Source organism: Schistocerca gregaria, chromosome X (assembly GCF_023897955.1).
Source record: "Schistocerca gregaria isolate iqSchGreg1 chromosome X, iqSchGreg1.2, whole genome shotgun sequence".
NCBI classification, from domain to species: Eukaryota; Metazoa; Arthropoda; class Insecta; order Orthoptera; family Acrididae; genus Schistocerca; species Schistocerca gregaria.
The window spans coordinates 250150778-250164641 of NC_064931.1; the positions used below are offsets into that span (position 1 = coordinate 250150778).

General features: G+C 44.1%; 1 protein-coding gene across 2 annotated transcripts in view; it reads left to right on the forward strand.

Moving 5' to 3' along the window:
* LOC126299421 (uncharacterized) overlaps nucleotides 1-13864 on the forward strand; it is a 50124-nt gene that overhangs the window by 25886 nt on the left and 10374 nt on the right. The window lies entirely within an intron of this gene.

Here is a 13864-nt window from a genome sequence, read left to right on the forward strand (position 1 = left end):
GAAGATAAAAGAATTGAAAACCTTGGACCGTCTGTCTTATTCTGAGGCCAGGAAGAAATAAAACCACCTCCATCCCGTGATATTGACAACGTCGTTTTCTTCGGTCATGTCTACACCTTCTGCAGTATCCTCACCCCTATCCTGTCCCCCCTCCACCTCCTCACCCCATCTGGGGTCTGTGCCTCTGCCTCCCAAATCTCTCCCTTCCAAATCCTCCTCCCTCACGGCCCCTGTCCCCTCTGCCCCAGGGGCTCCTCCTCCGCCTGAGAAGTGATCCTCTTCTCGTGCGTCCATCGGAGAAACGTTACAAACCTCGGCTTCCGAGGTCCGGCGCTCAGAAAAGAATGCAGAGCGTGAGGACTTTCTTCGCGTCCGGCCCCCACAGCCTATCATCCCTTTGACTCATCGGTCTTCCAAGAAGGCCTCAAAGTAGTAGTCTTTATCCCCCTCTCCACCCTGGAGCATTTTGTCTGATGCTCCATCTGACATTTGCTGCTCCTGGTCATCCTCTGTTTCACCGGGATGCTCTGCTGGCCTGCTGGCCTGTTGTCGGCGGATGATGCTGCCCCTTTTACACAACCTAGGGATGTGGACGCAGCTGGCGATGACTCAATGGAACAGGATCTGCCTCCCTATGGTTGTAGCGATGCTCCTTCGAAACCTGGCCCTTTGTGGCCATCAAGGTAACCAGCTCCTCACCCGTTTTGTTCCCCCTTTCTCTGATTCGCGATGGCTCTGTTACATTGGAACATGAGAGGTATTCGATCTAATCGGGAGGAATTACATCTGCTCCGCTGCCTGCTCTGTCCGCTCATCATTGATCTCCAGGAAATGGTTAGGCTCAACTGACCATATTGCTTTTACCCACTATACCTCCGAGCGATCTAACCTAACACCTGCGAATGGTATTCCAGCTCATGGTGGGTCATGTTTCTCATCCGGGACCATGGCTATTACCATCCCATCTCATTGACCACCCCACTCTAAGAACTAGCTGACCGTATTACTCTTTCTGCCTTAACTTTTTCTGTTTGTACTGTCTACACTGTCACCCGTTAGTCGGGCTGACGTGATGCACCTGATTGCTCAGCTTCCTCCACCGTTTTTATTGTTTGGCGACTTCAATGCCCATCATCCCCTTTGGGGTTCTCCTGCATCCTGTCAGAGGGGCTTCCTCTTGGTGAATGTCTACAACAATCTCAATCGTGTGTGCCTCAATACTGGTGCTGTGACTTTCCTCTAACTCTACTCATACCTACTCCCACTTAGACCTCTCGATTTGTTCTACCACTCTCTCCCATCGGTTCGCGTGTTATGTCCTTTCTGACACCTATTCGAGCGACCATTTCCCGTGTGTCGTTCGTATCCTGCACCACACCGCATCCCCACGTCCCTCGAGCTGGAATATACCGAAAGCTTACTGGGGACTTTACTCCTCACTGTCAACCTTTCCAGACAAAAATCTTCTCAGCTGTGACAGTCCATTCTTTGTACTATCTCTTCACGCCGCGTTTCAGTCCCCTGGCAGAATGAGGCTTGCAGAGACACTATCCGTGCTCAACGTGCTTCACACACCTTTCGCTGCCATCCTCTGGCAAACTGTATTACTTACAAAAGACTCAGAGCACAATGTCGAGTCATCAAAGACAGCAAAAAGCTTGTTTGGGCTCTTTCACAAGCTCCTTTAACAGTTTTACTATTGTCTGGGGTGGCCTGCACCAGCTGTCTGGCATGAAGGCCCACTCCTCAATACCTGGCCTGACCTCAGGTAATAAGGTACTTGTGGACCCTGTGGAGGTCTCCAACGCCTTTGACCGCTTTTTTGTGGAGGTTTCAAGCTACGCCTATTACCACTCTGCCTTCCTTCCAAGAAGAGGCAGAAGAGGCTCGGCGATCTTCCTTCAACTTGCAGACTCTAGAAGATTATAATGCCCCCTTTATCATGCGGGAACTCGAACATGCATTTGCAAGGTCCCGGTCCTCTGCTCCGGGGCCAGATGCCATTCACATTCTGACACACCTTTCTCTAGCAGGAAAATGCTTTCTTCTTCGTACCTATAATCGCGTCTCGACTGAAGGTCAGGTCTTCGTGCATTGGCGTGAGGCCGTCAGGTGATGGAGCACATGGTTAACGCTCAGTTGGTTTGGATTCTTGAATCTCGACGGCTTCTTACAAATGTTCAATGCAGCTCTCGTTGACGTAGCTCCGCTGTTGTCCACCTTGTGATAGTGTCAACGTTCATCATGTACAACTTTTTGTGAAAGTGCCAAATGGTAGCTGTGTTCTTCTATTTGGAGAAGGCTTAAGATATGTTGGAGAGGAGGTATCGTCTGCACTATGCACAGGTGGATCCTACGTGTCTGCCTGCCCCTTTTTATTGATTTTTAACAGATCAAATGTTTAGGGTACGTGTGGGTTATGGATTGCATTCCACCTAACATTTCCGGCTCTCTTCGTAGATGACTTCACGATCTAATGCAGTGGCCAGAGAACATGCCTCCTGGAGTGTTGCCTTCAGCGTTGTCTTGACAGCCTATACTGATGGAGTGTGGCTAAGGGCTTCAGGTTCTCTGAAGAGAAGACAGTTTGGATCAACTTTTGGTGATATAAAGCATTCCTTCCACCATCCTTACATCTCAGTCCTGTTGTTCTCCGATTTGTGGAGACAACAAAGTTTTTAGGGCTCACACTGGATAGGAAACTTTGTTGGTCTCCACATGTCTCTCATTTGGCTGCCCGTTGTACACGTTCCCTTAATGTCCTCTGTGTTCTTAGTGGTTCATCTTGGGGAGCAGGATCGCAGCGTCCTGCTTCGCTTATCAGTCCATAGTTCCATCAAAGCTGGATTATGGGAGCCTCATCTACTCATCTGCTTTGCCTTCCCTCATATGCCCTCTGAACTACATCCATCATTGGGGGTTATGTCCTGCGACCGGACCATTCTATACTACTCCCGTCGAGAGTCTTTATGCTGAAGCTGCCGATTTACCATTGACCTACCAGTGCAACGTACTGCTTTGTCGGTATGCCTGCCAGCTATTGTCAATGCCCGACCACCCCTTTTATCAGTTTGTCCATGTGGGCAATTGCTGACGGTCCGCCAAATTTTAACGTCCTGTCTGGATTTTACTACGCTGTGTCTTGATCTTGGCCTGCCATGTACTCTGGATGCCATTTTAGCGGATGACCCAGGAGCTGCTGTTCGCGTTCTTCGTTTTATCAACTTGACACACCTGTCTAAGGACGTTTGATTATGCTGTAGTTTTTTAATCCTATGTCGGTTAATATGTCTTTTATAGTGTTGTCCCTTTTGGTTGATGTTTTAACCTTGTGCCTCGCGGTACATTCCTAAATTAGTCAGGGCGCTAATGACCATTGTAGTGGTGCGCCCTAAAACCACAAAAAACCCTCTTATCAGTCCTTCTTTGACGATCCTCTCAACCGTCAGTATGGGTTTTGTGTGTCTGCCCTGCTGCCCCCTGGAGTCCGCTTTCGTTGCCTGCTTAGACTGTATTTTGCCCTCCCTTCCACCTTCAGAGAGGGTGAAAGTCTGACACCACCTGGGTTCCAGGCTCCAGTTCACATTCATCTTGACCTCAGCTCACTCCCAAAGGATGGTACTCCAGATGGAGTGTATTGCTCACGGTGTGTCGAACTTCATGCGTGACTTGCCAGTAACACCTTTATTTACACTTATGGCTCCAAAACTGACGATGTTGTCGGCTGTGCCTTTGTCGTCGAGGCCGTCACCTTTAAATACCGGCTCCTCGACCAGTGTTCCAGCTTTACGGTCGAGGTTTTTGCTGTGTGTCAGGCTGTTCAGTATGTCTGCTGCCTCCGCCATTCTCCATATGTACTCTGCTCTGATTCACTCGGTGCTCTTCAGAGCCTTGAGGCTCCATATCCAGTCCATCTGTTGGTGCAACAGATCCAGCAATCCCTCCATTCTGTTGCTGATGATGGCTCTCCTGTTAGCTTTATGTGGGTTGCAGGCCATGTAGGAGTGCCTGGGAATGAGGCTCCTGATGTTGTGACCAAGGCTGCAGTTCTCCTGTCTCAGCCAGCCTCCCTTTGTGTCCCATTGTCTGACATGAGTGGGGTTGTTTGTAAGAGGTTTGTGTCATTATGGTGGATACTTGGTTGTCACTTCAAGAAAATAAGCTCCGGGCCATAAAACTGTTCCCAACAGCTTGGACCACCTCCTCCCAACCATCTTGGTGAGAGGTCATTTTGGTCAGGTTGTGGATTGGGCATTGCTGGTTTAGTCACTGCTACCTGCTTCTCCCCGCAGTGCCCTTGTGGCCATGCATTGACAGTGTGCCATGTTTTATTGTCATGTCCCCATTTTAATCACTCGTGTTGTCGTGCCTCTGCCATCTACCTTACAGGAAACTTTAGCTGATGATACTTGAGCAGGTGCTCATGTTCTTCGTTTTATTACTTTGATGGACTTGTCCAAAGACATATAACTCTTCTAATTTTATGTACATCTTTGTAAGAACATTTTGGTGTTCCCCCTTGTTTTACCAGATTATATGTGCACTTACATTTGTCACTGGGTGCTAATGACTTTAGTTGTTGAGTGCCCTACAACCCCACAAAAAATATGGCACAACCCTACCTGTCCTTTCCCACTACATCAATGAACATACTCCACAAGCCACCATATGGTGTGTGGCAGAGGATACCTTGTATCCTTACTAGTTATTTCCACCCTGTTTCATTTGCAAGTAGAACAAGGGTAAAAATAACTATATGCCTCCATAGAATCCCCAATTTCTCTTAAGGCCTTTATGCGAAATACACATTGACAGTGAAATCATTCTGCAGTTAGTTTAAAATAAATTTTCCTAATAGTCAAAGTTCTTTTAGTGAAAAGAAAATTGTCTTCCCTCCAGGTGTTCCCATTTGCCTCTGTCATGTCCTAAGCTTCTTAAAACTGCATTAAAGTATCTGTAGAAGTTGGAAATATCTATCAATCCATTTATGTGCCCTGTAAAATCCATTGTGCAAAAAATGCTTAAATTCTTTTAGAGTTGAACTATCTAGTCTGTTACCTGGAAGAACTTAATCCATATCTTGGAAGCACAGATAAGGTTTTCGTTAACGTTCATCCTTCAACCTTTGTGGATACTTTGTGGATAGCATCAGTGAAAATTTAAGTGGCAATCTGTGTATGTGAAGATACAGAACTCCCACCATGGCCAGTTTTAATTATTGTTCAAATTTCTGCTGTGAAAGTTTGTAATGATAAACTATGGGAATCGATAATTTATGGACAGAGCCAGTGTGGGAAAACTTTTCCAAAAACTATCATCATTTGGTGCCTCCCTTTTCCCCTCTTTCACCCACATCAGTTTCCACTACTAATTGCGATAATATATAAAAATTGTGCGCAGAGATGCTCCCCTGGTGGCCATCTCTGGTTGTTGCCTCAAGCAGTCATTACCAATTGTATTACATCCTGTGTGGAAATGTCAGGATGCCTTTGGGCACCCTTCTCAGTCTGTTGCTGCAACCAGAAACCTGTCACTTGCAGCTTAAACCCCCTCCCTGCTCAGGGGTTCACCACTCTTTGGGATAGTAAATGGTTAGATTCCCTTGGGCCCCAGCCTTCGCAGCAATACTTCCTCTTGGGCTGCAAACATACACTAGACTGTCTCTTACCTCCTGACTTTCTATCAAATGGTCCATTTGGCACAAACCATGCTTAAACTTGGTTCACAATTTTGGTCGTGATCTCCTGTTTCGCTCTTGCTACTATTTTCACCTTTGGTTGACGATTGTATGATCCAGCATTACTGGGTTTGATCTGCTGTCTTTCCCAAATTTTATAGAAGTTAGTGTTGTGCAGGATAGGTTGCCCAATATGGTGCATGCTCTGCCTTTGGGCCTGTTCACCCTGCACCATTCTCTACTGTTGCCATAGTACACCCAAAACCAGCACAGTAGCCATGCTGTTGGCAGGGTACTCAAGTACCAGCATGGTGATAGCCCTCTGATCACACAGGGACTGCACTGTTGGTGCTTGCTCCACACACTTGCCATGTATTCCATGGAGTATGCACCCATCATGACTGGGGCATGGGACTCCCAGCAATTGATTACTGGCCACATAGCTGTTGCTATGGCTGGTTGGCACCCATGGGCAGAGCCCCATTCAGTGTGAGTGGCACCATGGCAGATAGTTTGCAGAGGAAGTGACATAAAATTTTTCCTGCTGGTCATCACAAAGCCTCAGCAGTCCCCTCAAATGGAAAGGCCTTATATGATGCAATGAAAGAAGATCCCAATGTGTTCCCTTCCATGCCCACACTGCAAGGAACATAGTACAAGAGAACACTCCCCTCCCTCCCCCCCCCCCCCCCTACCTGGCCTGTATGAGCACCGATGTCCACAGCTCATGGTCTAGTGGCTAGTGTTGCTACCTCTGGAGACTGGGTGTTTGTTTTTTCATCATTCATGGAAGTGGTGATTGGACTGAGTAAATATTAGGGATTTGTACAGGCTCTGATAACTGTGCAGTTGAGCACCCCACAAACCAAGCAAAATCATCTTTTGTCAAGCACTGAAGACAAATATGGGAAAAGGGCAGCCAGCCATCTCTAAGATGAATAGCAATTTCCTCCTGATTAAAAAGTCATCTGCTGCCCAGTCACAAATGCTGCTTTCCAGTGAAATACTGGGTGATATTCCCATGAATCACTCCCCACAAATCTCAATATGGTTCAGGTCATTATTGTTCACCATGATTTTCTTAAGCAATTTGACAATGAGGTGCAAGAAAACTTAAAGCTACAGGATGTGGACTTCATCTGTCAAGTCCATAGGGGACCAATGGTAGCAAGTTGCTACTGGGGCCTTCATCTTGGCTTTAGTGGGTGATATCTTGCCTAAGAAGGGTCAAGGTCATGGTCTGCAGGTGTGATATGAAGCCTTACATTCCTCCTCTAACATGCTTCAGATGTATGTCTTCCAGCTGCTCTGCTACCCCTGTCTGACAGGGTTGTGGTAATATGTTGCACATAAACTTTCCTTCTGCCCTCCTGCATCTGTGTAAACTGGTGAGCTGCTTCCTGCTCATCAGATGCTCCATTTTTAAGCATGAGAAGAAAATCAAGGAGAATGCTCCTGGAAAAGCTCACATATCAAGAGGCCAGAAAAGTTAGTGGTGTAATCCCAGTCAAATGACACAATCTTAAATTACAGCTGCAATGTAATCACTTTCTCTGCTGTTGGTGTTTCCCTCTGTTGCAGCTCTTACAGTGGGCTCTGAGCAATGTAATACCTGTCCCCCAGGAGGTGGGGGTCTTTCTGCTGTTTCCACTGCAACCACTTTGGGAGCACTAGCTCCCTTCCTGCCAGGGGCACCAGTCCCCATCCCCAGCTGGAGGTACCACTTCCTAGTCGGGCTTCTCTAGTGAGGAAGAGAGGTGCCTCAGGACTTTCCTTTCTACAGTTATACTGGTCCACAGCCAGATGCCAGCCAGTAGCTGGGTAAGCCACTTGCTTCTGGATGTTTGATTGCTTATTCTTCGTCTGTCCCTAAAACCAATCCAGAGAAACCTTCCCAGACCTTGTTGGAGGAGAGGATGACGACAATGTTGACGTTGTCAGCAATGACAAAAGGAAGTCCCTAAGGTGAAGGAAACTCTGGTCCCCCTTGCCACCACTCAGCATGTACTAATACTGTGCCCAAGATGAGGATCCCAGTGGCCTCTTAACACCACAGATCTCTCCAGGTAACCTGTCAGTGAATCCAGACCTCTCAACCAGTGGCAGCATGTAACAGATTTTTGATGACCTGGCTAAGCTATGGCAACTTTTAAGCACTTACCCTGTATTCTGTATTGCAATGCAGGAAATGGGGTTTCCAGCAACTCGGACCCAGCACATTGTGCCTGCCAAGGTTATTTTATGAATTGTACCTACCATGAGAGAGTACTTGACTAGAGTTAGTGCTGCACTCTGTGTAGTGACCTTATGCTTCTTGATATACCTTTGGGGACTGTGGCTGTTCATGTAAGGGCACATTAGGATTTTACTATCTGTAATGTTTAACTACTACTTGACTGTATCTCGGAATATACTGCCTGTATTACTCTCTCACCTCCCCACACCTTTCCTAGTCTCAGGTGATTTCAAAGCCCATAACCATTTGTGAGGTGGAACAATGACCACTGGCTGTGGTAAAGATATCTAAATATAGCTTCATCTTTGCCTCTAGTGCCCCACACACTTCAGTGTGGCACACGCCTTTTTTGGCAATTTTTCTTTTACCTGCCTTGTTCTTCTACCATCCATCCACTGAAGAGTCCATGATGACCTCTGTGGTAGTGACCAATTTCCAATTTTCATGTCCCTCTGTTAGTGTTACTGCCCTGCATGCCCACCCAGATCAGTTTTCTAATGCTGACTGGAATAGGTTCACCTCTGCTGTCTTCCTTAGCCCTCCATCACAAGACAGTATCTATGTGGCTACTGAGCATACAATGGCAGCTTTTCTTTTGGCAGCCAACCAAGCCATTCCCATTCCTTAGGATTAACCTGTGAGAAGTTAGCACTCTGGACACCAGCAATCACTGCAGCCATTAGATTGTAAGAGCTCTCCAATGCCACAAGTGGCACCTTTCACTGGAGCAGCTCATATTCTTTAAATAGAACCATGTCCAAGTCTGCTACCTCATAAAATGACAAAAGTGAGATTTCTGGGAACAGTGTGTTTCAATCATTGGATCACGTACCTGTCCATTGCAGGTATGGACCGAGATCAGATGCCTCAACAGCTTAGTCCCTTGCAGGTGTAACAAATATTTCCTTACATGGTGATGTTTATGATGATCTAGAAGCTGTTGCTGAACATTTTCCTGAGCATTATGGTCATGCATATGCATCTGAGGAATACCACTCTGCCTTTTGGCTCATAAAACTGCTGGTGTGGTGAATGTTTGTCTTTTACTGTCTGCCATCTGGAGCAATATAATACGCCATTCAGTGAATGGTACTCTTAAGTTCCTAGCTCATTGCCCTGATATGGCACCAGTGCCACACCACAGTAGCAACCAAATTCTGAAACATCTGTGACTGCCAGCATCACATCCTTGCCCTATTTAATCAGATCTGGAATGGTGGCGGGTTCCCATCTCAGCGGTGAGAAAGTGTGATAGTTCCAGTACTGAAACTGGGTGAGAACCTGCTTAGAAATTTCTCTTAGAAATAGTTATCCCCCAATCGGCCTTATCGATGTTCACTGTAAGCAGCTCAAATGCATGGTGAGCAAGTGGCAGTGTTTACTCCTTGAGTCTCTGGGCCTTCTGGCTGAATCTCAAGGCAGTTTTTGCAAAGGCTACTACAGTGTGCTGATAGTTAGGTTCACCTGTAATCCACCATCCAGATAGCCTTTCAATGTTGTCAGCATCTTATCGCTGTCTTTTAAATCTACAGAAGGCTTTTGACATGGCATCACCACATCCTTACTATGTTCCATGACTGGGGTCTCTGTGATCCACTCATGATTTTTGTCAAGAACTTGGCATACCATATGTTCCAGGTTAAAGTGGGTGCCTGACGCAGTACCCCCATCTGAAAGAGAACAGGGTCCTGCTTGGCTCCATATGGCTTGTCCCTCTTTCTGGTGGCTATCAATGATCTAACAGAGGCTGTGGTGTCTTCGGTATTGCCCTACTTAAATGCTGACGATTTTTCTTTTCATTATTGCTCCTCTAGTATGGGTGTTGCTGAGCATTGGCGGCATGGTGCCATACAATTGATGGGCTCTCGCCCATAGCTTTCGGTCTTAAGCCAGCAAGACTTAATGTCGTGCACTTCTGTTGCTGTTATATTGTCCACCCACAATGAGAGCTTTACTTAAAAGATCAATTACTACTTCAAGTTGAGATGCACCACTTTATGGTTCCCCACCTTCACCAACTTAGGTGAAATTGCTGGTTACACCTCAACACTTTGCTGCCTCAGAAACACTAGGTGGGGTGCAGATAGTTTCTCTTTCATGGCTTTACACAGTCCTGATTCTGTCTCATATTGATTATGGGACTGTTGCATACTGTTCAGCATTGCAGATACTGGACCCCACTCGCCATTGTGGGGTCCAGCTTGTGAAAGCAGCCTTCTGAACTAGCCCTGTGAACAGCCTACTAATAAAGGCTGTAGTTCCTCCATTATGTATCAGGCACCAACAGTTGCTTAGCTGTGATATACACTTTCATAGCTTCCCTGAACATCCCAAGTTCTGTGTCTTCCCCTTGAAGGGGAGCACCACTTCCCAAAACAATTGCCACATCTCCAGTGTGTATTCGGAACTGCAACTTCCTTCACTGTTGCCTCTGGTCACACACATTCCATCTGCCCCATGGCTTCTGTCTAGATCTGGTGTCTTGAAGTATTCTTTAAAGATTCTTTTGACCCCATGTGGTGATTTTCTGCCTTTCCTTGGCTGTCTTTTAGATGTATCCAGGTCTTGAAGTTTAACCACCAGTGGCTCAACAGTTGACAAACATGCTGTGCAAACATACATGCACAGTGCAGTGAAATCTGATTCAGCAGTGATGACACTGCAGCCATTTGGCAATGGGCATTAAACTATGCCTTAGTGGTGATCATTCTTGCACACAAAAGTGGGTTTAGAAAGCTTTAACAACAGAAACTGATTTCCTAGTTGACAAATAAACAGCAGTCAGTATCACATTATTGAGCTCGCCTGTATGGCATATTGGTTACGTCCTGACCCTTTTCATGCATGATGGCACACATTTGATTGTGGGTACTGTTATGGGGTTAATATCCTTGATCATGAAGTGGCGTAGCATGGTAATGGCATAGGCTTCTTGGTACAGAAAAACAGAACGATCTGCTAACATTTCTGCCTGCAGGCCAAATAGTTACGCAATTTTCTTGATGTGATGTAAAATTATCTTCGTAGTTCACTCAGTAAAAATTAAATGGTGGTGGAATCTCTAGTAGCTATCATACTTTTAAAATTATCTTTTTCTTCTTGAATATATATGGATCTGACTTTTTGGGGAGACCAAATACGCACAAAACTGATGTGAAATGTAGGCTTTAACACACAGGGTTAGACCCCTCCTTAAAAAATTTTGGTTGCTTATTTAAAAGGTTCGTTAAATTTCCATGAATAAAATCAATTTGGACAGAAAACAGTTAGACCTATTTGTGGATGCTGCATTTGGTAATACAATCTCAACAGTCATAGTCACTAGACTATATTTCAAGAAAATCTCTCTGCAACTCACTTGAAACCCCTAGACATCTCTTGTCTTCAAATTTGGAGTATCACCACCACTAGAATACTTAATTTTGTACATTCAACTGTTACTAATGACCAGTTCAAGTGTAGGTGCATAAACTAATATCAGGTTTTGATTAACTGTCAAGCAATTAATTTCATCATTAACTGCATTTTCCATTTTTCTCCACGTCACAGCTTTACCTTTCTGGGTTGAAAATATTTAAAATGAATGTGGTTCCCACATTCTGTTTGCAGTCTCAACGATCTGTAATATATTAACTGAGAATTCCTATTACACTGAACACCTTAATCAGCTACTGCACCTGTAAAGAAAACTTGAGTGTGTGCACCATTCTCTCTAAAGACTTTGGTTGAATCTTGCACCACACCAACATTCTGAAGGTTGCCTGCTGCAGATGAATTATTTACACTGCTTTTTATGTTTCATGTGTACTGCAATTGTCCTTAAAAAATTTCTGTATAAGCAACATCTCTGAAGTTTTATACACAAACTTAGCTGTACAAGCTCATGTAGTGCTTTTGATTTGGTATCACAAGCTGGAAGCAGTAGTTCACCCATTTTAAAAAAATACAATCTTAACAGTGAAAATGTTTTGGTACAGCACTTAAAAAAATTCGTTAAACGTGTCTGCTATTTTGATGTGCCTTGAAAGGGTGTTCCCAAGTAGCAACATTTGTGCTACTCAAAATTTGGGAGAACCTTAAACTTAATTTTAAACAATTTGTAATGTGTTCTCCCACTGCAACACTACTTCTATCCTTTAAGGCCATGCATTTTATCAGTCATACCTTTATCAATGACTGCACCTAAGAACAGGCTGTAGGTTGACACCGGCAAATATGAAACAATGCTAATGTGCTTCTCCTTCCATTCTTTCACATTGTAGGCCAGAATAGTCACCAGACAGTGGCAGTGTATTTATCACAAATGTGAACAGGTCTTGCCTCTGGAAATTCTACATATTTCATAAAGGAATGTAGGACATGTGGTCAGTTGTTCCTGAATCCATGTACTGTGCTTCTCCAGTTGCCTGAATCACTTGTTGACTGAGCATTGCTTCTCTTATGAGTGTTTCTTCATTGGTTTGCGACTGGTTTTTCATTTTTGCAGTTACAGATCCAGTGATCGGGCTTAGGATAAGTGAAAAGTACTTGATTTTGCAAAGTGCTAGTTTACCACAGTTCTTATGAGAGCTGTTGCCTGCTGTGTATGTAAAATTAAACTTTATCACTTGTTCGTTCCAAGTTTCTCAACAGCAAGGCTGGATATCAGTGCTATTTTCATTTAGTTGGCTGAACAGGTTGTCATGCACTGATAAAAATATTTGTATGCTACTGTTGATGAAAATTTTTTGTAACAATCATCTACTCACGCATTTCTCACTTTGAATCTGCCAATAATATGCAAGATGAATTTTATCATTGTCACTGTCATCTAGTTCCTTCTGAAAACTATACCACTTCTGCAGTAACATCACATGAACACTGATTTAAATTTTTTGTACACAAATACACTAGTTTGCCCCATATTTCTTCAGATATTTTGCTGTTTGTAGTATGTAGTTTTTCCTTCAACTGACAGTGGTAATTTGAGTTGTCACACTTCATCCGGGCTGCAACCAACTAGCTTTAACGTTATTGGATGTTACTTCAGGCAAATTATATGAACTGTAAAGTCAAATCATTTTATTTGACTTGAAACTTGCAAGTAATGCCTTTACACACTTTTGAGGGTGTGGGTGATATCAGTTAAACCAAAGAAGAAAATAAAAAGGAGTTGTATCCTTTGCTACCCAATGAATATCTACTTAGACCACTTCTGACCCATTTTCACAATTGTCTTATGCTATACATACTTCTAAGAAATTTTGATGCCAATAATTAGCAACAGTGATCTGTCAGCCAGCCCCGTTTGTTGTATCTAAACATTTGTACAAAATGATGCACATTATTAGTGGGGATAGTGTAGTTTAGTGCTGTAATCATAACAATCTGTGACACTGACTGAATGTTCTGCTTTTCTGCCTTCATATATGCAACCAAATGACAGGTGGTCAATGACTTTCCAGTTGACCATATTCCCATACAGATCTTCTTCAAACACAGCAGTTCTAAAAGGAAGCCACTGAAATCATTTTTCAGGAAAGAAAAAATTATTCTGTACAGTCAACTGGTTTTTAGAATTGGTCTGACAATGCCACATAACTGTTAAATCACAAGATATCAGACTTTTTATGTACATCTACATGTATACTGTTTCCTGTTCCAGTTACAAATACAGCAAGGGGAAAATGACTGCCTATATGCCTACAAACAAGTCCTAATTTCTCTTACCGTTGTGGTGCTTAGAGAAAATGTACATTGGTTGTGGTAGAATAATTCTGCAGCCAGCTTCAGATGCTGGTTCCCTAACTTTTCACAATAAAATTCCTTTTAAAGAATGTTGTTTCCTCCATGGATTCTCATTTGTTTCCAAAGCATCTTTGCAATACTTAGTGTTTGAACCTACCCACAACACATCGATGCATCTAAGTTTTAACTATCTGCCACTTCATGATGGAATAACCCTATTTTAA